Source organism: Chlorocebus sabaeus, chromosome 1, assembly GCF_047675955.1.
Source record: "Chlorocebus sabaeus isolate Y175 chromosome 1, mChlSab1.0.hap1, whole genome shotgun sequence".
Taxonomy (NCBI): domain Eukaryota; kingdom Metazoa; phylum Chordata; class Mammalia; order Primates; family Cercopithecidae; genus Chlorocebus; species Chlorocebus sabaeus.
In genome coordinates, this window is record NC_132904.1 from 78,261,184 (window position 1) to 78,287,754 (window position 26,571).

General features: G+C 35.2%; 1 protein-coding gene across 3 annotated transcripts in view; it reads right to left on the reverse strand.

Annotated features, from left to right (window-relative positions):
- The window catches only part of TENM4 (teneurin transmembrane protein 4), a 3,083,677-nt gene extending 3,060,360 nt beyond the window's left edge, over window positions 1–23,317 (reverse strand). For all 3 annotated transcript variants that reach the window (XM_073019796.1, XM_073019792.1, XM_073019798.1), the window contains exon 1: window positions 23,069–23,317. The gene's annotated coding sequence lies outside the window, so the exon portion shown is untranslated. The remainder of the gene's footprint in view (window positions 1–23,068) is intronic.
- Window positions 23,318–26,571: the final 3,254 nt, after the last annotated feature.

The window sequence follows — 26,571 nt, forward strand, 5'->3', positions numbered from 1 at the left end:
CGGTTATTGAAAAGTTATGAAATTGAAAAAAGATATCAAATTCTAAGAGGGTATTCCACATTTTCCTTTGATCTAAGATATTTAATGTATATTAGATCATCTACTTAACAATTTGGGACAACCCAAATTTTGGATGGAAAAAATAAAAATATGTTTGAGTGACCAGGGGTTATATGACAGAAAAGGCATTATGTTCCTAAAATATGTGACATTTTCAGCTTTTGTAATCTATCATCAGAGTCTTGATTTTTTTTAAGTTCAGTGATTGATTGATTGATTGAGACTGAGTTTCACTCTTGTCTCCCAGGCTCACTGCAATCTCTGCCTCCCGGGTTCAAGTGATTCTCCCGCCTTAGTCTCCTGAATAGCTGAGATTACAGGCACCCACCACCATGCCCAGCTAATTTTTGTATTTTTAGTATAGGTGGAGTTTCACCATGTTGGCCAGGCTGGTCTCATACTCCTGATCTCAGGTGATCCTCCCGCCTTGGTCTCCCAAAGTGCTGGGATTACAGGCATGAGCCACCGAGCCTGGCCAGTGATAACTTTTAAAGCATAAAGCAAAGCATCTATTAACATTTTACTGTATGTTTGCTGTATTAAGGTGATGTTATTAACCCTGTGGGATGATGTTGAAGAATGGGTGGCTTAGTCTCCTGCAGTCTTAGTCCTATTTGGAGAGTTTGCAAGAAAACAAGAGCCAGATCCCCTTCTGAGTTCAGAAGAGCTATCCACACTACAGCCCACAAAAAAAAAAAAAAAAAAAAAAGTGTTACTCACATCCTTTTTCACAGATGAGAAAGTTGAGAGTCCAAGATATTCCACTATTTTGCCCAGATAGTAACCAAATAAATTTTGGAAACATCATTTGTGCATTGGTCCATCTGCCTGCAAAAGTTTCATGTTTTCCATGATACAGCCCAGGCTTTATAAACGTATCAGAAAGTTTTTCTCCCTGACTTGACCAAATCCTGGATGCTTTTCTTTCCCTTTCTATCTAGGAAAATGGAGCTAGTTGCCTCCTCTCCATCCAAATTTACATATTCAAAAAGAGTTGTCGCATCCTTGGAGGCAAATACATACTATTGTGTTGAAAACTGAGCATTCTTAGTTGGAAACAGATCAACTTCAGCAGCTCACAACTGTGGCTTTAACCTGAGAGAAGTACTGGTAAAGAAAAAGGGCAATTAAAATCAATTTGAAAGCATATCAGCAGAATACATTACAAAGTAACAAAAGTAAAAAGAAAATTATCAAAGGAAACATTTTTTTTTTGAAATAGCAATGGAAGACTTGGTAAAGGCTTGCTAAATTATAATATTTAGATATGAAGAAACAGGCATTCTGATCAAATGGAATTGCAAATTTATTCGTCAGTGATACCTGCTTAATAATTATTGATTTGAGTGTGTATTTTCCATCTAAGTAATGTTCCACAGAATATACCTTCAGAAGCATTAATTTAATGGAAGAGAACACTGGACTAGGCATTGTTTCAGAACATGATTTTAAATCCCACTTGATATTAACTTGCTGTGTTAATGTGGACCACCCATTATACCTTCTTAGTAAGGAAGTTAACATAGAGAAATGGTTCTTAAAATATGGTCCCCTGACCAAGTGATGACCATAATCATTATCATCACTTGAGAACTTGTTAATAACGTCAGTTATGGGGTCTCTACCCAGAACGATTGAATCAGAAAATTCAGGTGTGAAGTCCAGTTATCTACACTTGAATAAAACCCACAATGTATTATATATCTGATGCACACTAAAGTTTGAGAATTACTGACCTAAATTACCTGTAAATATTCTCTGGCTCTATAAATTATTTTTTAATAGTTTAACTTATGGTCAACTAACTTCAGTTCATATCCATTACCTATGTAACTCACAAAGAATATAATGAGGATACTAACATGAGAAAGAATCAGGAACTGAATAAATTTAAAAATTGGATATAGTAAGGAGGCTACAAAGACTTTAGACCTTAGACTTAGACTTGTACTGATGAGGAATCATAAAAATAAGAGATAAACAATATTTAAAAGGATTCAAAGTTAAAAAAAATTAGAACAATAAAAACACATTATCAAAGTAATGAGAACAATCAGACTTTTAGGATTTGGGGACACAAGAAGTGAGAAGAATCCTAACAATTCATTTATTTCAACTGTCTCATTTTGTTCATAAGAACCTGAAACACAGATAAAAGAGGTACATTATCTCAACAGCCAACTTGTGGAAAAATAAAAACATGAATCAATATGTAGTAGGTGATTTTAAAATACTTATTGAACTATATCAAGTGGATTTGTTGAGTGGAGGTAAGACAAATTAGTTTCTATATGCGGATGACTGTGTACTTCACTGAACAATTTGGACATAGCTTTAAAAAATTCATGTAGGAATCCATTTACTATGCCACCGTCTAGAGACATTTTTGGAACTTCCAGGATTAGCTTTCAACTTAAAATTATCTAGAAATGAGTCATGTTCAACCTATTTTATCATATCTTGATTTCTCATTACACCATGAATCAGAAAGTTGGCCTCAGATCTCTATATAGGGCTGAATCTTATGTAGCCCTAGCTAGAGCTGACAGCAGGTCTGGTCTCATGCCTGAAAACAATACAAAAAAAATTAAAACCATACAAAAACAATTTTCCAATGGTTAAGAAAGCATTTTCATATGAAACGCCACTGAATTTCTCATAAAACATTATTGAAAGAGATGATGCGATTTAATTGTATCACTTTGGTATGATGATGAAACATACTTAAACAATAAATCATCTTTTAAAATTTTTCAATCATTAAATTTAGCAGCTTAAATGTCTGATGTTTAATAAAACTAAATGGTCTCTTCTATTGTATGTCAATTTTCTTTTCATTTATTCAGCAAACATTTTGCACTTACTGTAGGTCTTGACAATCTGAAGATGGCTACAATATTTCTATCCTAAGGAATTTATAGTTCAAGACACCAGGAAAATATAATCTAATCATTGTTATGAAATGATCTGTTTTAAGCCTAAGCACATACAGAATTCATCAATTAATTTTAATGAACAAGTCCATTATACATTAATTCAGAATTTCCAAGGTAATCTAAATTATGAAGAGTTACTAGAATCATTAGATATTTAAGCAACATAGGTAGGATTCAGAGTCAATTAATGTTTGAATATTTCTGACATTACAGATAGAGAATTAATCATATTAACATATAATTTTATTATTTGGAGCAAATATAAGATAAATGTTACCTATATTTTGTAGGTAAGGAGACAGAAAACCAGGAATTTTTAGTGACTTTTCAAAGTCACACATCAAGTCAATGGGATTCAGGATTCTTAGTCAAATCAAATTCTGAGAGCAAAGTTTTCTTCTACTCAGTAAGAATATTTTGCTTTTTAGGGACAAGGACAGAGTCAAATAGGGAAAGTGTGATCAAGGGAGAAAGAGATAGACAAGGGGAAGAAAAGAGAGATTGTAAGTATAAAGTTTTCTTATATGTCTTCTTTACATATTCATATTCATTCATTTATACAAGAAGCAAGTAATTGACAATTTTATAAGCCAGTAAACATTTATCAACCTAGATATCACCATTTTCCAAGGAACAGGAAGTTTTAGCCAATCTAGAGATGTAAAAAGTGGAATATTTTTTATTATCTTCTATTACTTTTTCAGCCTCAAGTCATCTAGGTCTTCTAAGATATATTACATTTTTATATTTTATGTTACTTCATTTTAACATTAATAATATTTTTAAAAAATCATGCCACAGAGAATAGGATAGCCATAGGAAGGAGTATGTGCCACTATTCACAGAACCAATTTTTAGAATCTGAATAAAGTTGGAATGTTATTAGTGTAACTTGCCTTGAGAAAGGATAGAATAATTTATTACTTGCACAAACTGGCTCTGAGTAACCCTAATGATGAATTTTGTAACACCTCCTTGGAGGAGTCTTGTTCTTTGTCAGTTTCAAAGTTATTTTCCCTTAATATTCTTTTTCCTATAGAGAATCCCTGGGAGCATACACAGAGAATCACTACGTTATCCATAGGTAGAGGGAATAATAACATTTTTCTCTTTCCAATAAGAACAATTCCAATTACTTTTAATTGCAGGAAGATTATACATTTTTGGAAGATTGTCATCTTTGCCACCCTTAAGTTGTTGTCACAGTCCATTATTGCTCTGAGATACCTTTTGGTCCCATGTCCCTCCCTGGTGTAGAAAGTCACTATGACTTATTAATAGAGGATAGAAGTTTCTCCATATTTTGGCATTGTCCACCTCTTGAAATATCATACTTTGTTACCCTTCCTATGTGTCCTGCATTCATCCTCTACCTATTCTCAAAAAACATCATTTGTTATCATGTCTCTCTAAAAATGTGATTCTGTTTTCAGGGCCTCAGGTAGCTCTCATATATCCTTTAAACCTTGCAGGTTTCTACTACAAAAGCAACGTGAATAGTTGTGACCATTGTGAAAGCTTTTTCTGGTAGAATGGGTACTTACTATCATGGTGTCTCATATTCATTATCTTGTGTCTCATATTCATTATCTTGTTACAGAACCCACTATATTCTTTTTCAAGTGTTTTGTCAGTTGTGTCCAAGCTCTGAGCCCAGAGGCGATACTGCAGTCTTCTTTGTAGCTCTAGCATCCCTTCCAGAGTTGGAATGCACATGTCAACATAATATGCTCTACAGAATAAAGAATTACATGAAGCCCAAGAGGAAATTTAAAAAAGATAAATTCTGGCAAATATGATTTTTTTTCAATTGTTGAGATGGAAACAATAAAATTATATCTAACATTTAGAAAGTGATAGCTTTGTGTCAAGCACTGTTCTGCATGCTTTATGTAAATGTGCACCTAATTAATTCTTACTCCCACTTCATGGGGAAGACACTATCATCATCTCTGTTTTACCAATCATAAAATGGACACACACATTGGTAAAGTAACTCACTTAAGACCACCCAATTTGGGCATAGAAACGATATAAACCAGGTAAATGAATTAAAATACCATACTCTACTAACTCTCACCAGTCTTAGGAAAAATTTCTAGGAGTAGCTTAGATGTATGAACTCACTTAATTCCACTTCCTATAGAGTAAGCTTTAGTTTAGTTACTAGCAAATAGTGTGCTGGGGATAGATCAAAGGACAAAGAGATATTTAAATACTGGTTCTACATTGATTACCAGTCACCATTTAAGTTGTGTTATTCTGATCAGGATTTTTGCAACGTTTTTATAAATTCATAGGGTTTCAATGTCCTCATCTCTGAAAGGAAAACAGCATAGACCCAATCTTCCTTGATTGGCTTGAAGATGAAATAGGTAATGCTCAAGAAGTGCTAAGCACAGAAACTACTGCAAAAAGAACCAAGTTAAAAAGATACAACCAAGAAGATCCACCTCTCAACGTGATTTCTGTTAAAACTGCCACTTTTGGCTAGTCAGGAATTCACATGGCAACCATGATGATAATGAAAGAGGGGAGATACAGTGAACTGGAAAGAAATGAAAGGTGAAGCACTACACTTTTTATGCCTTTTTTAAAAATTAAAAAGTAGTAACTCAAATATCAAAATTGTGCAAGGCAGTCATATGAGTTACTTGCAGACTCTCTTCATTACCTTTCTATGACGCCATCTTTCATATGACGTATTAGCTCCACACTTCCTAGCTTGTGACTCAGAATGTTGTGTGAACACTTTATTCTGACCATCTATGATACATCTGAATTATGACCCTGTTCTCAGTTCCCTCTACCCCTGCAGGGAGACAATACAAGTACTGAGTTCTGAATCAGAACTTAGATTCATTCACTAAGCTTCTGAGATTTTTAAAAATCTTGCCTATTTTATTCAATGTTTTCTTCTACAAAAGCTTAGCCAAGCAAGGGATTTATGCACAACTGAGAGATACAAAAATGAAAGGAAGTGAAAGAAATTTTTCTTACATGCTCACTCTCTGCTCCTGTGAAATAGGCCTTATGCTAGAACCATGCAGAACCTTTTGTGCCTTTTCTGTTTCCTTAAACTAAGGCTCCTAATTGGTGTTCTCTTAGAGGATTAAGGAAAATAAATATGTATGAGGCCACCAAAATCAGGATATTGGTGGTCTTTCAGCATTCCCTAAAGAGTAGATTTAATGTAAATCAAACTGAACATATCCTTCCTACAGCTTATGAAAAGTTTTTGAGTTGACAGTTTTACTATGTTGCTTTGAGGTGTATTTTCCAAGAAGAAAACACTGAGGCTAAGAGACAGATTTAGAGAAAAAGATTTGTTTTCACACATTCATATAGTACTCAATCTCTCTAAGTTTATGTAATAGTTACTCAAACTCCTTTGATACTTCCCTAGCCCACATTCTGGGTCGTCTCTCCCTACAGCAAACTGAAACTACACTGAAAATAAATTAAATATTCATCAGCCTAAAAAGATCTCTTCACATGTCCCCAGGGAACAGCCACAGGGAGAAATGCAGTAATAAAATATTTTTTACAAACAACCCAATATGCCAGTATTGACAACAATATCTACTTGTTATATGTTATCTTTATTTTTCTAGAATACTGTAATTCATAACTTTAGTGTTACTAGTTTGCTTTTTATTAAAAAAATAAACTAGCAGCTACCTCTCACTCAGATAATTTTTAGTTAACAATATAGACTCATAAAACATTACTTTTACCGATTTGCAACATGCTATGATTTTTATTCTTTGGGGATGACAATTATTTCACTTTTTAATGCTTGTTTTGTTTTTCTTTTTCTGACCTATTCTGTTTTGTCTCAAAATATATTCTAAAAAGCATACTAAAATGCAAAATGTCAGAGGCAAATAAGTGTCAAGTTTACAACTTACTGTTCTAGCAGTGGTATACTGCTCTCACATTTGCATAAAATAATATTATATTTATGAAATATAGTATTTATATCAAGGCTTTGTGAAGTTTTAATTCTATGATCTTCACTGAAGTTGAAATACTTTATTTGGACTTATAACGGATAGTAAATTCAATTTTATAGTACAGACACAGATTTTAAAATAAAAATATTTAAACAAAATTACACACACACACACATATATGTTTTATATATATACATATATATGGATATGTGTATGTATATATACATATATGTATGTATGTATATATCTAAAATCAAGGCTAAATTCCAGATTGAGCTGATACCCATAACACTGCTAGAAGTAAAGAAGCAGCTAATCTAGACATGCCCACAATAAAAATAAGAATATGAAAGAGATGGGTTCACGGTCTTGGGTCGATATAATTTTTAATAAAAACTAAGAGAAGCCAAATTACACAACACACTTTTGTGTCCAAAAAAGAATTAATTTATACTGTAAATATAAACACAAATATAGTCCAGCCACACTGAAACCAATGAGAGATAAGAATATAGTTACAGCACACGTATGTGAGCTAACAGTGTTTATCAGGTGTGTGACAGTAAAACTGCTCTCTGTAGCTATTTAAGAGAATAGAAAAGTCTCCTGAAGATTGATGATGAGAAAAAGTAAATTTGTAAGTTTATCACCCACTTTATAACAATTTTTTAGAATGGATTAGCATTCACAGAATTTGTAAAGATTTCAAGAAAGTAGTGATTATAGAAGCCTACCTGTGTTTACAAGAAGTCATGCCAACAATATATTTTTCTTTCACACTGGATCTCTTAGTAAGGAATTATTTTAAGAGGGAGTGGTTTCAGTAAAGTTTTGACAAAGTTTCACATGCGGTAGATCCTTACCAATAGAATGAAAGCATATAGAATAAACGATGTATAGTTAAATGAATTTGTAGTTTAATCACTGCTGGCAAAATGAGTTATTGCAGCATTGTCAAGCCAGAGGGAGACCTTCTGGCAGGATGTTAGGTGGCATCCCATTCAAAATCATAGGTGCCAGTGCAGGTGACATAGAAGGCTTACATACTGAATTTACTGATGAGAATGTGGCTGACTGGCTACGCTAATTAAGTTGGGTTACAGACTTAAGATTTAAAAAGGTCTTATTAGGTAGGGTATAATAAGTTGAATTTTATTTGTTTTAAAAATCACGTGCCTATTTGTGCATGGCACAGTGGAACACATAAGATTTATTTCAGTACTTGCCAATCTTCTGTGAATGTGATAATAAGAGTAACTAGCTAAAAATACTAATTTTTGTGCACCATCTCACAAATGTTAAATCATAATAATTTTCATGAGTGGTTATTGGAAAGTTATTATTTTAAAAAATCATGTCAGTAATTTTTATCATTGTGAAGGTCTTAATACCTATGATCTATATGAAAGAGAACTGAAACTCAAGAAGTTTACAGAGGAGATATACAAAATGTCTGTAAAGCTTCTTTGTAAATAGTAAGTGGCTATATGCATTGGAAGGTTATTATTATTTGCCTCTAAATTATAGGACATATATGATGAATTTTAAACACTGAAAATTGATATTTTCTCAGAAATGTTAACTAAGTCACAACTGCCATGGTTGCTTAAATCTCTGTCTTTTCTCTTATTCTCATATATTTTAAAAGGTAAATAGACTGGTTAATGTGGCTCTCTACATTGGAGAAGTGTTTTAATGCTCTTTTCAATAGTTTTCTTTTTTACCTAAGGCTATGGTTGGAGGATGTACCTAATTTGCCAACAAAAGAAAAAGTAGGGGGAATCCAGGAAATCTAAAGCACATCAGTCATACTTGACTTATCTGTGATAAGCCTAAGAAAACCTAGATAATGTGACCAAGGTGACCAAGGTGGTCAGTGAAATCAGAAAGAATAACACCTGAGTTTCCCACCATGCTCATAATGACGTTCCTCTAGAGTCTGAAGGGAAACAGACACACTTAAACTGACAAGTATATGAGCTAGTGATGGTATTTTCTGGTTTTCTGTTACTAACTTTCTTCATTCCTCAAGTCCTTAGCTAAAGACTTTGTACTTCCTCAGTTATCCAACATCAGGTCCCTGAATCAAGAAGAATGTCTATTTTACCATTTTAAAGGTATGCCTCACCCTGCCAGGAAACATCCCATCAAATCCAGCCTCTTATTTGCATTTGCCAAGCAGATACTTTACATCCAGTCACTGTAATGCAAAATATCAAAAACGTGAGGAAACACTGAGCATATTATTTTTCTTTTTGTATTGGAAATATTGTTTTGTTGTTATTGTTACATTTAAGGAGAACAGTAAGGGATTTTTAAAAAATAACAGTGGAGGATCAAAAGAAAAAAAAAACGCAACTCAGTCACTAGGAGGAACAAAAAATTGATTGGAAACCATCAGTCTAAAATGAAACAAAACCATGAATACATAATATGGTCATTGTGTCAGGGGCATCTGAACTAAAGTAACTCCATTTTAAATAGGAGCTGGGTAAAATTAGGCTAAAACCTACTGGGCTGCATTCCCAGGTGGTTAAGACATTTTAAGTCACAGGTTGAGACAGAAGTCAGCACAAAATACAGGTCACAAAGACTTTGCTGATAAAACAGTTTACAGCAAAGGAGTCCGCCAAAACCCACCAAAACCAAAATGGCAACAACAATGTCCTCTGGTTGTCCTCACTGCTACTCCAACGAGCACCATGACAGTTTACAAATGCCATGGCAAGGTCAGGAAGTTACCCCATGTGGTCTAAAAAGGGGAGGCATGAATAATCCACCCCTTGTTTGGCATATCATCAAGAAATAGCCATAAAAAGGGGCAACCAGCAGCCCTCAGGGCTGCTCTATGGAGCAGCCATTCTTTTATTCTTTTATTTTCTTAATAAACTTGCTTTCACTTTGCACTGTGGACTCGCCCTAAATTCTTTCTTGCACAAAATCCAAGAACCTTGGGGTCTGGATCGGGACTTCTTTCCTGTGACATATATCTAGCGACCACAAAGGGACTATAGTGCAGAAACCCTGACTCAACGTCTACCTTTGGGTATGTATTGGGGTCCTATAACATATTTCTGGCGAACAACAGAAGGGAAGGTGCTGAGGAGACTCCTCGATGCAAAGGAAATAGACTGCAGCACTGATTGGATGACTTTGGGTAAGTGGTGGGGTACCCAGGTAAAGGATGGAATTGGGTTAAAGGCCCAATTTAGGGGAGTTAGAGTCTCTCTTAAGACAGAGTGGGTTAGAGGCTCCTCTTAATAAAAGGCAAGGACACTTGACCAACCTGGGGTTAGAGACCCAACTTAGGAGGGTGAGAGTCCCTTTTAAGATTTAGGGGGTTAGAGGCCCCTCTCAGTAAAGTCCCTCTTGGTTAAAAACAGGTCCGGCAGTGTGAGATGTTAACTGCTATTCTCTTTGGATTCAGCTGCCTTTCACTCTTTGCTGATGGCTCGGGTGACAGGGTTAGGCATGTACAAGATCTTGGGACATGGGGAAGTTTTTCTTACCTAAAAGGGAAACTTGAGAGCTAATTGGATTGCTGGAAAAAAATCCCTTCACAACAGCAGCCGCAGCCACCTGAGCTTTTCATTGTGGCTGCAATGGGTGGATCCTTCTCTGGCCTCCCTGATCATTTCGCCTTCCCTACATTGCCACAGGCAATACTTTCCTTCTCTAGTTTCCCTTTCTTATTTTTTCTGTTACTCAGGGCAACCATCTTGCCCAGAGACCACGTGTTGAAACTCCAAGTCTGAGACTGGATTAAAGATGACGGGGCCCATCTGGGGGCAAATTTAAGTCTTGCCAGTTTGATATTGGGTGCTAAGCAGAGTGGCTAAGGTCTCTGCCTAATCACACCTATTTTGCTCTTGCCAGAATGAAAAAATAATAATTTTCCTTTACGATACGTTTTGGCCCCCAGGACAACGGTACGGCAAGCCGGATCACTAGGGCCTCTCAGGGAATGAGACCCAGAAGACTGGAATGCTGGCGAAAGCGTAAAAATTTCTTACCAGTCAGGTTTCGGGCTCTTCTCTCTCTGTGCAAAACGCTGAATGAGTGGTAAAAATAATCAGTGTTTATCTCCTCTGTAAAGTTAGGATTAATGCAAAAAAGAATTCTGAGGCTAGTCTTAAGCTGGTGTATTTTGTGCTATGAATTCGTTTTTCTGTGTTGAGGGGTACTTTAGGATAAAACACAGGCTTAGAACACCTGTGAGCCTGCTTTTCAAGACGACCCAGCAAGCTGGTCAGTAGTAAACTTGGCTACAGGTCTCTGAAACAAACAAAAAAACTGGATTAAGTCTCCACCTTGTTTATGTCCTTGGGAGCTTCAACCTTTAACCTTAATCTTTAAAAGCTATCAACTTTTTAACCATATGGCGGGACATTCTCTTGGTCTCCGCCTTCCAGGGAACAGGAATTTTATCATTCATGGTCATAGTTAGCTCTAAAAATTATATTAAGTAGTTAAAAGCCTTTGCAAGCTCGAAATTAACTACTCTAGAACCTTTCTGGGAAAGAAAACAGAGGTTCCCCTATGCTGTAGCTTAGTAGCTACCATTTTGCACCTTCACATTGGTGGTCTGGGTTCGATTCCCTGCCTAGGAAGAAAGTCATTTGTCATTTAATAACTGCGTGTCCTTGTCTATTCTCTTCTCCTCTGCAGACTGTCTCAAATTTTCCTTTCTCTAAGCACCTAGGAGGTTACCTTTGGTAAAGCTTAGAAGATAGAAATATTGGCTGCTTGGCATGACTAAAATCCGGTAATAAGAGATATGAAAGAATTTCTTTTTTAAAAAGCACTATGATTAAAAGTCAGCTTAATTAAAAGTGGATAAACAAGCTGTAGATATATTTAAAAGGCCTTTATGTTTTTCTCTTCTTTGAACTTGTTTTTCTGAAAAAAAAATTTCTTCTCAGTAAACTAAATTTTTTTTCTCTCTCTCTTTTATTTTTCTTACTAATCTTAATGCACACATGAGAGGCCCTAAGATAACTTCTAGTAGCCTGGATCTCCTTGGGAAAAACAGAGGAGGTGCCACAGACCCCATTTTGGGAAAAGAAAACCTGTTTTCCTCATGAAACCCCAGGTGTTAAAAGTAAACAGATCCCTCTCAAAATCAAAGGCTCTGTTCTGTTTTGGATTATGTTTTTGAGGATATCAGAAATTACTTTGCATTATAAAAGAGCTTTACTGTGTAATAACTAGGTAGGAAATACGCTTTGAGAGATGGAGTCGTTATGGAGGGATACTTGACTCTTTGCACACTTGGATCAAAGAAGCATGCTCTTGGCCTCCTGGGAATAAGAAAACATCCCCACCTCCCACTGGGAGATGAGATTCCCATGAATGATGGACTGATTACAAAATGGGCTGATTGGCTTTGGGTTGCCTTGCAATAAAATGCAAAGTAAAATCACTGCACTGTCTTCTCCTGCAGTATTTACCTCCTTTGGGGAACCAAGAACCAGTAAAAATAGCACCCTTAATTTCAGGGATCTGTCTTTGCCTTCAGATGCTTATTCACTGCTTATTTTGCCCAGAAACGCATGCTTTCCTGGTCCTGTTCCTCCATGGGCTGCACGCTGAAGCCAGTAATCCAATCAATAAACTGGCAAATGAAAAATCTTAAAAGTGCTAAATCTTCTGTCTGTGTATTTATATGTGTTGTATGTTTATATATAAAAAGGTCTAATTAATTGGCTTAAAGAAATAAGCCCTTAAAATATTTTGTCAGAAAAATAGAAACTTTAATAATGCCTTTTTGTTTACATGACTTTACTAATCTTTTGGAAATACAGAGTTTTAAAAATTAAAACTAAATTTTTTTAGTTTTAAAATAAATGTCTTATTTTAAATAAAATAAAAATAAAATAAATAAAATAAAATTTTTTATTTACTTAAAAAAATAAATAAAATGGTAAAATAAAATGTCTTAAAAACGTAGGCATTTGGTTTAAATTAAGGTCAAATATCAAATTTGCAAAATGCTTTAAAGTCAAACTGTTTCTTTGACTTTTGAAAATTGTTCAATTTACCTACCTTAAAGCCATTAGATTCTAGATAAGACCTGCGGACATGTGGAATTAGCCATGCCCCCTAGCTATATAAAGAAAATTATAAAGAAAGATTTTATCTAAGAAAGAATCTTGTATGGTAAATTCTTGTCTTGAAATAAAATGACTGCTTGTTTAAAAGGCGGAATTTTTAGGGCAAGTCAAAAAGCCAAAATTGTCTCAGATGATCTGTGTAAGTCATGAAAGGATTTGTGAAAGGGAATTTATGTAAGAAATGTACAATTTGAAGGTTGTTAGGCCTCCTAAATGCTTCATAAAACGCCACTATGATGCTTACTGTACAACTTGCCTGCTTTTAAGTAAGGTAAGGCCTGGGGACACGTGAAGTTAGCCATGCCCCTAGCTATGCTGGAGTGTCAGCCCTTATCTGCACTTCTGCCTGGTGTGTCCTAGGCTAGGCCCCACACCTAGTACACAATTAAAATCCCGTACTTACGAAGGTTTTCACTAAAAATAAAAGTCACTAAAAGTTAACATTGCAACATGTAATTAAGATTATTAAAGAAACAGTTTTACATGTAAGGTGTATAAGGAAAGTAGAATGTGCTTTTGGTAAAAGATTATAAGAAGGCATGAGAATATAATTTTTTTGGCTAAAGGGTTAAAAACTTGTTTTAAGTTAAATGGAATAAAGCTAAAGGTTTAAACAGTTGTGGAAGGTTTATAAAAAATCAATTGTAAAATAAATTCTGTGTGGGGACACTGGCTAAATTTAAAGGGGTGTTATTCAGTTTTTCCATAAATATTGGAATTAAAGCACAACAGGTGTTTCTTAAAGCACTAATCTGCTGTTTCACACACAAAAAAAGTAAAGGGCTATAAAAAGCTTGTAAGAATCTTACCTTATGGTTAAACATTAAAATTGGGTAAATATGCCTATAAGGTTTTATTAAAACTTGGGTCTAACATTAATAATACATTAATGTAAAGGTAAAATGTGGCTTATTTGGTATAAAAACCATACTGGAAGCATTATAAAATGTGAAATGGTATTGTGCTTTCTTTGGGCTATATTTATATAAATGTGTTATTGTTATATGTTCCAAAGTTATGGGCAACTCCTATAATTCTATATAACTTAGCATATGTTATTAATAATTATAATTGTTATGTAAAATTTTGTGTGCCACATAAGTAACGAAATTTCCTTATTAATTGTAGCTTTAATAGTGGCTGTCCTAAAACTTTTTATCATCCACAGACAATTGTTGTCTTGTTTTAATCCTCTTTAGGAGGTGGTTTAAAATCAATTATAGAACTCTAGCAGGAGTTCTTAAATGCAAGTTTTCTGATAACTTTGGAAATTGTGACATCAGAATAGAGGAAAAAACTTTCAAAAGTCTCATAAAGAACTGAAATGTTCATAACCCTGAAACAAAAGTTAACCTGCATGGACTAAACTGAAAAAATCTAATCTTTTTAACTTTGTTTAAAATGTTTCTATTCCTTTGTTTTATTTTTCAGAGTCAAGTAAACTATTCTTTCGAGCTATTTACAGCTTTAAAAGTTAAGTGTACTCCTGTGAACAAAATTTAGAGCATATTTATTTCTCTCTACTTGTTTTCTTCAGAATTTGGAAACTAGTTGTGAGTATTCTTAACTTATGGCAATATAGTTATTTGCATAAGTGCAATAAGAATCTGTTTTCTTTTGTAACAATACACAATTGGAGAAATTGGTTATTTTAACAAGGCTTTGACTAGAATATTGTGCTTTCCTTTAAGGAATCAAACCTGACTTGTAGAGCAAAGAAAAGCCCTTAGGGGAACTGGTCTTATATCTTGCCTACAACAGTCCTTGTTCAGGGTTTCTGACCTGTGGTAAGTAAAGAAAGTCACTTTCTAACAGGTCCAGAAGCTGCAAGTTCTGGGACCTCAAGAGGAAAGAAATTTACCCAACTCATAGGTATTTAAGGGTACAAACCCATGGCTGGACTCAGCTTTAAAAAAGTTGTATCTAAAATTCCCTCTATGGAACAGAGTTTTGGGAAAGCCAATTTAAAAAGAGCCTATATGAAAAATAGTCATTCTTGTTGCACTTTATACAAATAATCAGGCCAAGTATAGTAAAGCAAATCAGTCTTACCATTATTTTAGTAAAAATGGGAAACTGGAAAAATAAATATTATGTTTCAAAAGCTATGGTACACTTGTTATTAAATTCTAGTCTCATCAGAGGTTTTTAAGTTTGTTTCTGCAATTTAGGCTAACCCTACTTATTCCTGTGAATCAACCAGTGATCTCTGACTGCTGCTCAGAACAAGAGGGATGGGTAATATAAATATCTAAATCAGTATTCTAATTCTAGGCACATTACAATCAGCTAACAACCCCATATCAGCTTAGTTCCAACAGTTGCTCAGTTTATGAAAAGCTTTCTAATTTAGTTTACTTGGAATAACTTTACCTATTTTGCTTTACTCTTGTGGAATATATTGCTGTTATACTCTTTGTGTAGGAATATAGGACAAGCTTGCTGAGTGTTTTCTTAAATTATACACTTATTCATCTTCCAAATATCATCTTTTGTCAAAACTCAAGAGTTATAAATGGACCTTACCATACTTATGCTTTCTGACTGAGCTCCTTTCTATCCTGAATGCAAAAGACCCTCATAGTTAGACAGAAATATCATCACCCCTATTCAGCCCGAAGAAGTTACAAAAGATGGCTTTTCATCCCTCTGCAACCCTTAGAATTAAGGGTTCTCTTATAAAAGGGAGGGGAGAAATGTCAGTGGCGTTTGAACCAAAGCAACTCCATCTTAAATACGAGCTGGGTAAAATGAGGCTGAAACCTACTGGGCTGCATTCCCAGAGAGCTAAGGAATTCTAAGTCACAGGATGTGACAGGAGGTCAGCACAAAATACAGGTCATAAAGACCCTGCTGATAAAACAGGTTTCAGTAAAGGAGTCAGCCAAAATCCACCAAAACGAAAATAGTGACAAGAGTGACCGCTGGTGGTCCTCACTGCTGGACTCCCATCAGTGCCATGACAGTTTACAAATGTCATGGCAACTTCAGGAAGTTACACTATATGGTCTAAAAAGGGGAGGCATGAATAATCCACCTCTTGTTTAGCTTATCATCAAGAAATAAACATAAAAATGGGCAAACAGCAGCCCTCAGAGCTGCTCTATGAACTAGCCATTTTTTATTCCTTTATTTTCTTAGTAAACTTGCTTTCACCTTGCACTGTGGACTCGCCTTCAATTCTTTCTTGCGCGAGATCCAAGAACCTTCTCTTGGGGTCTGGATAGGGACCCTTTCCTATAACAATTGTAGCTGGGTGTGTGAAAAGATAATATATAAAACGTATGCCAATCAAATCTTTATTGCTACAGAATGTAAGATTTAGTCTAAATAAAAGAAAGCCTTTTGAGTTGTTCTAAATGACACATTATTTAGAATGAGTAAACACTATCCAATTACCTGAGTATTCAGTAAGACAATTTATAATCACTTCAAGAATGCTCTATTTTGTAATATTGTACAGAAAAAAAGAGTGGGATAGTTTTCCAAATTATTGCTTCTATTTAAATAACGATGATAGTAATAAATATCATTATAAAAGCACATGCATAAATCAATTCATAAATTAACATTACTTTGCAAAATGAGCCTAGAAAACAGAAGACTTCATATTGCTACCCATGCCCATTTACAGCTTCAATCAACACATTACTAGGCAGATATTCTTTCTTTAAAGCTAGAAATAAACTTAGAAATATGTCTTTCTGAAAAGTACGCAGGCTGTCCCTGAAGGAATATACTTGAAGCCAGCAGCACTGAGATGTCCTCAGTCACTGTAGCAAATGATGAACGTCCAAAAATATTCTGCTCCTTAAACAGGTTGATTTTTTTTTAACCTTGTGTGATTTATGCAGAGAATCTGTAAAACATTCCAGTTCATCAAAAGTCTAATTTACATACATTTAAAGGACATTGTGGAAAATAATTAACTACTGAATGCATCACAATTCAGAGTGAATGTTGACTGAGAATTTTTAGAACCTTAAATGGAAAATGAGGAGGTTAAATAAGTATACTGAATTGGTAGGGGGAACAAAAAGAAAAAAAAGAGAAAAGGGGAAGGAGGAGAGGGGAAGAAAGAGGAGGAGGAAAAGCGATGAGCTGGGAGAAGTTGCTTTTCTTGCAATGCTTCATATCCTAAACTCATGTGAAATAAAGAACTTTTGATTCCTTTCCCCTCTATTTTTTATGATTGAATAATTTTCTTGCTTTCTGGCCATCAACTTGTAGTGTATTAAAATGATTACATATTTGTGTGCATGTAGCAAACCCATCTCACCAAGTTGTAGCTTAGAGACTTGCAAGGAAGGAGACACTGGCTTGTGAAAGTCAAACTAAATTCCAATTCAAGATTGTACTTCCCATCACTGACATACACAGGTAAAATCTCAATTAAAAATTCATAGACATTTTAATAATTTTGAAGAGCATCTACTATTATAGTGGTAATTTTCTAAATGTTTGAATATTCAAGGATATTACCTGATATATTAAAATTTATTTTATTATTCTCTTTACCTTTCCTCACAATGACATGGGAGCTGGCTCTTGCATAGCCAGTAGAACGGTTTTATTATACCTGATTCCACTGTAATGACAACAAACAGAACAAGACATTTGAGCTTATTTTCACTATTTAAATCTCAAACAAGTGGAATATTACATAATAGTTTCCTGAGGTTAAATCAGGAATTATTATTATGTATTTAATTATTTGTTTGTTTATGTTTTCAGAGACCAGGTCTTGCTTTCTCACCTAGTGGCACCATCACAGCTCACTGCAACCTCAAACCCTGCGGCACAGTGATCCTTCCTGCCGTGGTCTGCTGACTAGCTAGGACTACATGCCTGTGACACCACTCCTGGCTAATTATATTTATTTTTATTTTTTTGTAGAGTGGAGGTCTCACTATGTTGCCAAGCTGGTCTCAAACACCTGGCCTCAAGTGATGCTCCTGCCTGGGCCTCCCAAAGTGCTGGGATTACAGACATGAACCACCACACCCAGTCTAGAAATTATTAATTTCTATTTATATTCATACTTCAAGCTATAGATAGTTTATATGTAAACAATAATTTCACAACAAAAACTTTCTGCTATTTTTTTAAAGAATGCACAGTGAATTACTAGTTTACACAGGATGATTGCCCAAATAAACAAATTTGAAGTTGAAGAACATCATGGATAAGATGAGGCTGTCTAGAGAGGGAACTAATTTAAAACTTGGAGAGTGAATCTGCATGTGTGATTCTAGGCAGTATTTTCTCTAAATAGTGCCATTATTAATAGGTGAATTAAGGAATTAATGAAATATCTGCCATTTAACATCTCAACTTTGTCTTTTTTTTTTTTTCTTTTGAGGCAGAGGCTCGTTCTGTCACCCAGGCTGGAGTGCAGTGGCGTGATCTCAGTTCACTGCAACCTCTGCCTCCCAGGTTCAAGCAATTCTCCTGCATCAGTCTCCTGAGTAGCTGGGGTTATAGGTGCCTGCCACTGAGTCCAGCTAAGTTTTTTTAAAATTATTATTTATTTTTATTTTTTAAGTGGATATGGGGTTTCACCACATTGGCCAGGCTGGTCGCAAACTCCTGACCTCAGGTGATCTGCCTGCCTCAGGCTCCCAAATTTCTGGGATTACAGGTTTGAACCACCATACTCAGCCTTGTCTTTCTATTTGATCCATGTAAAATTTAATTAAAACCAATTCTGGTTTAATGGGATCTACCCCATCTGCACCCAAGTCTTCTACACTGGAAAAAAAAATACATCAGAAATAATTGTGTCCTTTATTTGCACAGTACCTTTCCACTTACTATATATATTTAGAGAACTCCAGTTCCCAAAGACCGTTAACATCTGTACTTCCAAAGAGTTGTTTCCAGCCAAGAGACATGCCTCCTATATTAATGTCAGTTCTGACTCCCCACACAGAAAGATAGGTATAAGGAAAGAGAGTAAGGACAGTAAGACAAGGGCTACTGTAGCCTTGGTAATTGGTTAGCTAGATTAGAGTCTTAAAAATATATAGGAAATGATGCCTATTATCTATATTTTGATTTAGAACAAAGACATACACACATATAATTTTATTTTTTTATTATTTTTGTATTTTTTAAGTATGAATATGCAAATACAGTAAACTATGTTTATATTTAAGCTATTCAAAATGCAGTGTTAATACCCAGTGGAAAACAGGTAATTTCATTGCTTTCTTTTTAAAGTGTTTTCTTCATTGAATTATCTTGATACTTTAGTATGTATATAAATGTGTACAAATATTATTAAATACATAGCAACATAAATGTGTTCCTCACAACGTGTGCATACAAGAAACAAAAGAGGTGAGATAGGTCATATCAAATTAGAAAATGAAGCATAGAGTGAAGGGATTTGTGCTTGTAACCTAACAATTGATATGAAAAATATATATATACCATTAAAGGACATTTTACTAAAATCAAACACCCCTTCGCAATGTAACAGAAAATTAGCAATGTCCTTCCTTGCTGTTAACTTGAAAGGCTGTTAAGAATATAAGAATTACTCTTTTTCACCACCAGGTGGCTCACTTTCTATACCAATGCCTGATCAGAGATGCCACTGTGGCCCCGAGACTAGAGAGAATAAAATTCCCACTAGAGGGTGTTGAAAGAAGAAAAGCAATTCTTTCAGAGCAGACCTGAAGTCCTGAACAAGGAAACACCTGAACTACAGCTAAGATTTCCTCAGCAGCCTGGGAGACAGAGCGACATCCTGTCTAAATGAATAAAAGAGAACTGTCTTACAGAGACTGAATAAATGAGGTGATTTTAGATTAGGGACATTTAAAACCAGATGGAGACTTGTCTAATAACCATTCTGTGTCCAAGTCCAAAATGTTTCACAGACTTCTCAAATGCATTCATAATGTGAGACGGGTATTTGCAGGGGAGGAAGGTACTGAGAGAGAGAGAAAAGAAAGCAACCTTGAAATAAAACAATAAATCACATTATATAATTTTGATTGAGTTTGGAATTAGAATGGAAAAAAAGTAAGGAAAAGGGGAAAAGAAAATAAGCCAGCAAAGTTGAAAAATGTAATATGGAAAGGAAATTCGCTTTTCTAGATTAGCAAGATTGCTCTTAGCAATTATATTTTCTCTAGTAAACTGCATTTTACTAGAGAAAATATAATAGGCCAGTAGCCATAGAAGCTTGTAACATTATCCAATGTATTGCTATAAAAAACCTTACCATCTGGATCCTAATTCTCCTCAATATTTAAACTGTGCAGCATTTTCTTCTCTTCATCCTAATTTATAGCTATCACTCAACGCAGCCCTGAAGGGTGCATGCAATGTGCCATTGTTAGAGCTAGTGTATAATCCAAGGTAATTTGGGGAAAATCACCTTAAGAGTATAACTACATGGTTTCCTCAGTATTCGGCACCTGTTTGCATTTCACAAAAGCTTATAGGTTTTCTTTTTTTTTTTTTCTTCCCCTGCTTTTGCATTGGTAAGCATTGGTCTGCAACGTCACCATGCATATGTAGAAATGCCTGGGACGGCACCATCAATCCTACCCCATAGATTGGTAAGAACTGAAAGGTATGTGACCTAACAGCACTGAACATTGTTGATAACCCACTTCTTTGGCTTAATCCATAATATTTATTCATTACCTTTATTTTAATAAAATTCTCAAAATACCAATTCACCAAGATGCCCAGGAATGGTTGTCTTTTGTAGGAGGAACAAAATTGTGTAAAGACTAAGAAGGCTGGCGACTAGGAGCCAGAACAATGACAGAAGAGTCATCACCCCTGGCTGTAAGCAAAATGAAATTGATTCCCTCTCAGAAAAGACGGCTTTGAATGGTGATCTATAATGTGCATGTAATTGGCTAACTCTTTAAACTACCTCACAAATCTGTTCACCTGGGGAGAAAGGTGAGTGAGGAAGACCAAGAAGGAGAAAGCTCGCCCAACAACTTAATTAAATTACATTTCACTTCCACAGCAGGCCTGGTTAAGATTACATCTTTGGATCTTTTAGGTTGCTGGCTGAGTTGGACATCTTTGGCAAAACATAAACAAATAGAGAGTATTCTCTGTATTCTCTCTCTCTCCAAGATTCCACTCCAAGTGCACACCATCCACCCAACATGAAAAAAAGAATTATGTGTCCTCTGTCTCCTTCGCTCCTTCTGATCTCTCTATTTTACTAGGAGCAATATCAGCTGAGCCATCAGCTGCCACAGCACCATGGAGAGAGTAATATAAGCAGGTCTATGGCAAGTTTGACTGTGAATTAAAGTGTGAAGTAACAAAAAGTAAAGTTGTGCTCTCTTTGTGTGTTTGTTGTTGTGTAGCAGACTAGAGAATCTATTTTCTCAAAATACTTTATGAATATTCAATGTAGAAACTACAAATACTATGGAAGCTAAAGGCAATACCAGACAATATACATTAAATATTTGTTAGAGAGTGAAAGTCCCTATTGGATGCTGCAGAGTGATCACTTGCATTAAATATTAATGACAAATAAAGAAGGTAACTGTTCTTTCTTTGTACTACCTTCTAAAGAGGCAGCAGACAACCTGTGTGTACGGTCTTTTTGCTCAAAGGATAGGTCCCTGGAGTTATCAGAGAAAGTACCTGGATGTTTGAGCTTGAAAATTCCTGACCTCAGGTGATAACTTCTCTTTTAAGCATACATCTAGATCTGCCCGAAAGTTGTGTGTCATGCTTCTCCATCAGAACTGAGGTCATCCCCATCAAAACACCATGCCATAGCTCAAAGGCACTTCCCAGAAGAGTAATGAAAAGAGACTAATGTTTTTAAAAGTGTACTACACATACAAAGTGATGCTTGTAAAAACAGTCACAAAAACTGTCTTCTGATTCTCTGCTTACTACAGACTTCACTCTTGGTGCTATATTCTGCGATAACCCAGAGGCACCATGAGCCTGACTTGTGTTTGGGACTCATCTTCTGAACAGCATTTTCTTTATGATCATTTCAATTCAATTGGATAAATTATGGTTATCAGTCTCTCGTAAAACTTCCTGTGAAATTATGTATATGAAACAATTAAAATGAATATTAAAGGGTGAAGACATTAAGTTGTTGAAATTTTTCTTTATTAACTTTTTTACTCTGAAATTGGCTAAAAACTATGTACAGTCAAGGAATATTAGGGGTGATAATTTATGCAGATTAGTATCACTAGAACAAGTAGACTCAAATCAATAAGCTACAGTTTTCTTTGGAGTTTTATAAATACAGATCTGTTAACTAAGAAACCTCTATATTCACAACTAGATTCTAGTTCATTTTAGTAGAAGAAATCCTCTCCAGGTAATGATTTCTGTCAATTAATCACTTTACCCACCTCACCACAACGCAGTGAGTTATAGCAAACAAATACTTCCCCTCTTCAAATCCACATCATCCATATATGTATAAGAGCTCTAAAAGATGAAAAGACATTTGATTCCTAGCTTTCCTTGACAAATACAGCAATTTACATGAATATTAAACTTCTGTGATTCAGCAACTTTCACTCCTGTCTATATCACCGAATGTTAAATGCCAAAGAAGAGTTTGAATCCATAGCTCCCACCACTTGGCTTTTATTTTACAAGACTGAGGTATGTTTTTCCCAGGAGAAGAAGAGCATTTAAAGGTCTTTAAATTACACATGCTGAGTTGCATAACAATTGTCAACTAACTGAAAAGGTTAGAAGCGCACGCTTACGCTAAATGTGAAGTTGCCTATGAATCACAAAATGAGGCTGTCTCATTATCTGCAGAATATTTCTAAGGGTTGGAGAGAGAAGTAGAGTTACTGTCTGCACTAAAACTTCTTTAATCAGAAGAATCCTGCTAAACTATCAAGCCCTTCCTGTTCTGCTTCTTAGGCAAAAAAAAAAAAAAAAAAAAAAGACTTTTTCAGTTAAAGTAAACGCTGTGATGGAGAAGGTTTTCCCATGCCTAAAACAAGAAATGGCAAGAGCCTACCTGAAAGTAGATGGTGAGGTAGCTGGCACATTAGGAAAGAAAGCGACTAGGAAGCAGTCTTATCTTCAGTGTGAAGCAACCTCCTCACCAGGCAGGCTGGCTTTTGGAAGAGTATGCCCTCTTGCCAGGGCTGGCGAAGCAGCTGGGAAGAAGTGGGCTGTCTGCCACTAGCTGTGACAGCTGCGTGTTGCCGGTCCCTCAGATACTGGACTCTAGCGCTCCTCCAACAAATCAGGCAGTGGCCGCTTGTACCTCAGCAGAGGAAGCTGGGACTGCAGTTGCTAATGCTGCCTCACTTGAGGGGAAAGCACTGGTGTGTGTGTGTGTGTGTGTGTGTGTGTGTGTGTGTGTCGCACGTACACTAACTGCCAGCTCTACGCTGTGCCGATGTGTTCTGCATACTCAAACTGCTCCTGCCAAGAGGAGTCTCCTCCACACAGACCCCAGCCTCCCCGCTGAGGAATCACAGTCCGCTGACCTTGCTGCTGGGGAATCTGGCTGAACGGCTCACTCATCAATAGACTCAACAATCAATCAAATAAAAGAGATTGGATCAGCATCAGATAGAGACAAGTGCTTCCCCCATGAGCACTGAAATTTTTTTAAAAGATATCTCTATTCAACATTTTATATTTAGAATTGATTTTTTCTTCTCTTTAAGCCATGATGTCTTGAACACAAAGTCTAATTGATGAGCCCCTAAGTTAAAACTTTTCAAGTTGTTTTCCCAGGCAGGATGAAATCTTATCTAGAAGCCAATTCAAAACATTTATTCCAGAGACCTGTCAGATGCAGACTTGAACTTATAACAATCAAGTTATGATGAGTTAGGCTAATGAACTGCTTCTAAAACCAGGGATTTCATGTCACCATACATAGCAGAAATGTTTGGGATCACAGATAAAATCTATGTTTGAATCCAACCTCAGTTTTCTTTAACATTAATCCAACGAAAATTATGAGGAAATCCCTGTGCTGAGTGCTGTGCTAATAATTATATGAATTTCTTTATAAGACGCACTACCATTATTAAGTACATAATCTTGAGCCAGTCATTTAAATTTATCGTTCTTTAACTTTTTCATCAGTAAAATTGTAGGTGTTTCTATGATGAGTCATTTATTTAAAAGTACACATGAAAATGATTTGTAAACTATAAAAGGTTAATTGTACATTACAGATATTTTTAATTGCCGTAAAGAATGTGCAACGCTCTATGAGACATAAATGAAGCTCTTCAGGATCTATACACTAAATGATATTAGAAAGTTTCATTGCTGAGCTCTCAGCTAATACCTGTGATTTCAAAGTCTAGAGCTGACCCACCTGAAAAGCCAGAAAAGAACTTATGCACCCCCTTACCATGTTTTTTCTCTGAAAAATAAATAAATAAATAAATAAAATAAAAAACAAGAAAAAGGAATCCTGGAAAACTAAGATGAAATTTTCTTCTCTGAAATTAGGGTCGCAATATTATACCAAACTCAAATCCCAGAAACACAATGTAGTGGGAAAGAGCAGAAATGGGAATCAAGACACTTGGTGTCAATCTGAGATCCATCACCACGTCCTTTAACATTGTCTATAATAGTGATGATGGTAATAACCACCACTGCCACCAAAACAAGCACACACTGGAAGCCAACATTTACAGAGTGCTTACTACCAGGCAGGATTGTTTTAGGCATCCTGCATGTATTAACATTTTTACTCCTCACAACAGCATCATGAGGTAGATAATATTATTATCTTCATTTTGCAGATTAGGATAACAATGCATAGAGGAGAAAAGTTAATGTCTAACAAGCTTGCCATGGCTCTCTTTTATTAATTGAGGGAACTATGGTAACTATTTACATTTTTAAAACTTTTTACCTGGAAACCATTCCAAGCATACAAAAAATTGCAAGAATAATAATAAAAATGCCTTCTATGCCCTTTAATCAGATTTATTTATTAGTAACATTTCCTCCATTTACTTGATCATTTGATATATAGGGTGAAAGTGAGAAACTTGAGCTATTTGAACATAATATGCATATATTATGCCCCTTTACTAATTATTTCAGTGTACATTTCAGAAGAATGGAGGTATTGCACTACATAACCAAATAGTTTTATAAACATCAGTAAATTTAACAGTGATATAAGTTTATTGTCCATTTTCCAATTGGTCATTTAAACCAATAATGGGCTTCAGAGCACTTTTTTCTTTAGAAGCGTTTCCAAAATATCGTATGTAGTTGTCATGTATTTTTGGTCTCCTTTAAAATACGAGAATTACAATTTGTCTTTTACTTTATGACATTTTTGAATGACATCATTGAGAATGCATTTATCTCTTTTTTAATGAGCATTTCTAATTTTGCATTTGTATCATGTTTCTTAATGATTGGATTCAGGTTATGCATTTTCAGACAGAATACTGCAAAATTGTTGTTGTGTTTCTCTCAGACTCTCGTATATGAAGGCGTACAAAGTCCATCTATACTCATTGGTTCTGTAAATTCTGATAACATAATCATATGCTTGTTTTTATTTCTAAACCATATACATACTTTTTTTTCCCTTTTAACTATTAAGTGACCTGTAGGAAAACACTTTAAGGTCATGCAAATATCTGTACCTATGATTTCAGAGTCTACAGGTGACTCATCTGAAAAGCCAGAGGAGAACTTATGCACCCATCTATAATGTCCTATCTCTACAAAAAGCTGAAAATCTAAGATGACATTTCCTTCCCTCAAATCAAAGTCTTCCATTAGCAGTATCAGACCAAATTCAAATCAAGAAATACAATGTGGTGGAAACGGGTAGAAACTGGAATCATAGTTTCCCATTATATTTACAATTAATTGATAATATGATGCTTGCAAAATAATAATTTTCCAACTCAAATTCTCTCCACATCCATAGGACACTACATATTCCATTGTTAAGAAGATCCCTCCATTTTCTGACATCTCTCTCCTCTCTTTCTCTTGCTTTCTCTTCTCTCTGGCTTTCTCCCTCTGTTTTTTTCTCCTTGATCAGAAAGGATTCATGGATTGCAAATGTTAAAATAATAATCAACGCCCATTCTACACAATCTCTTTCAGAAAAATAGAAGAGGGTAGAACACCCCCAATCTATTTTGTAAGGTTAGAATTACCCTGACACCAAACCAGATAAAGGAAACATATACACACAAAAATCCCTACAGACTGTTGTCCCACAGAAAGATAGACACAAAAATTATATATAGACATATACCATTATATGTTCCCCAGAAATAAAAATGCATTATTGATACATGCAACAGGTTAGATGATTACCCAAAACATAATGATCAATTTGGAGCTTATTCTTGCACATGGTATGAGGAATACATCTAATTAGATATATTGTTCCAAATAACTTTTCAGTTGTCCCAACAATGATTAAAAATGCAATCTTTGCCCAGTGATTTCAAATGGAGATTCATTATATACTGTATTTATAAACATGGTTGGTCTATTTTTGGA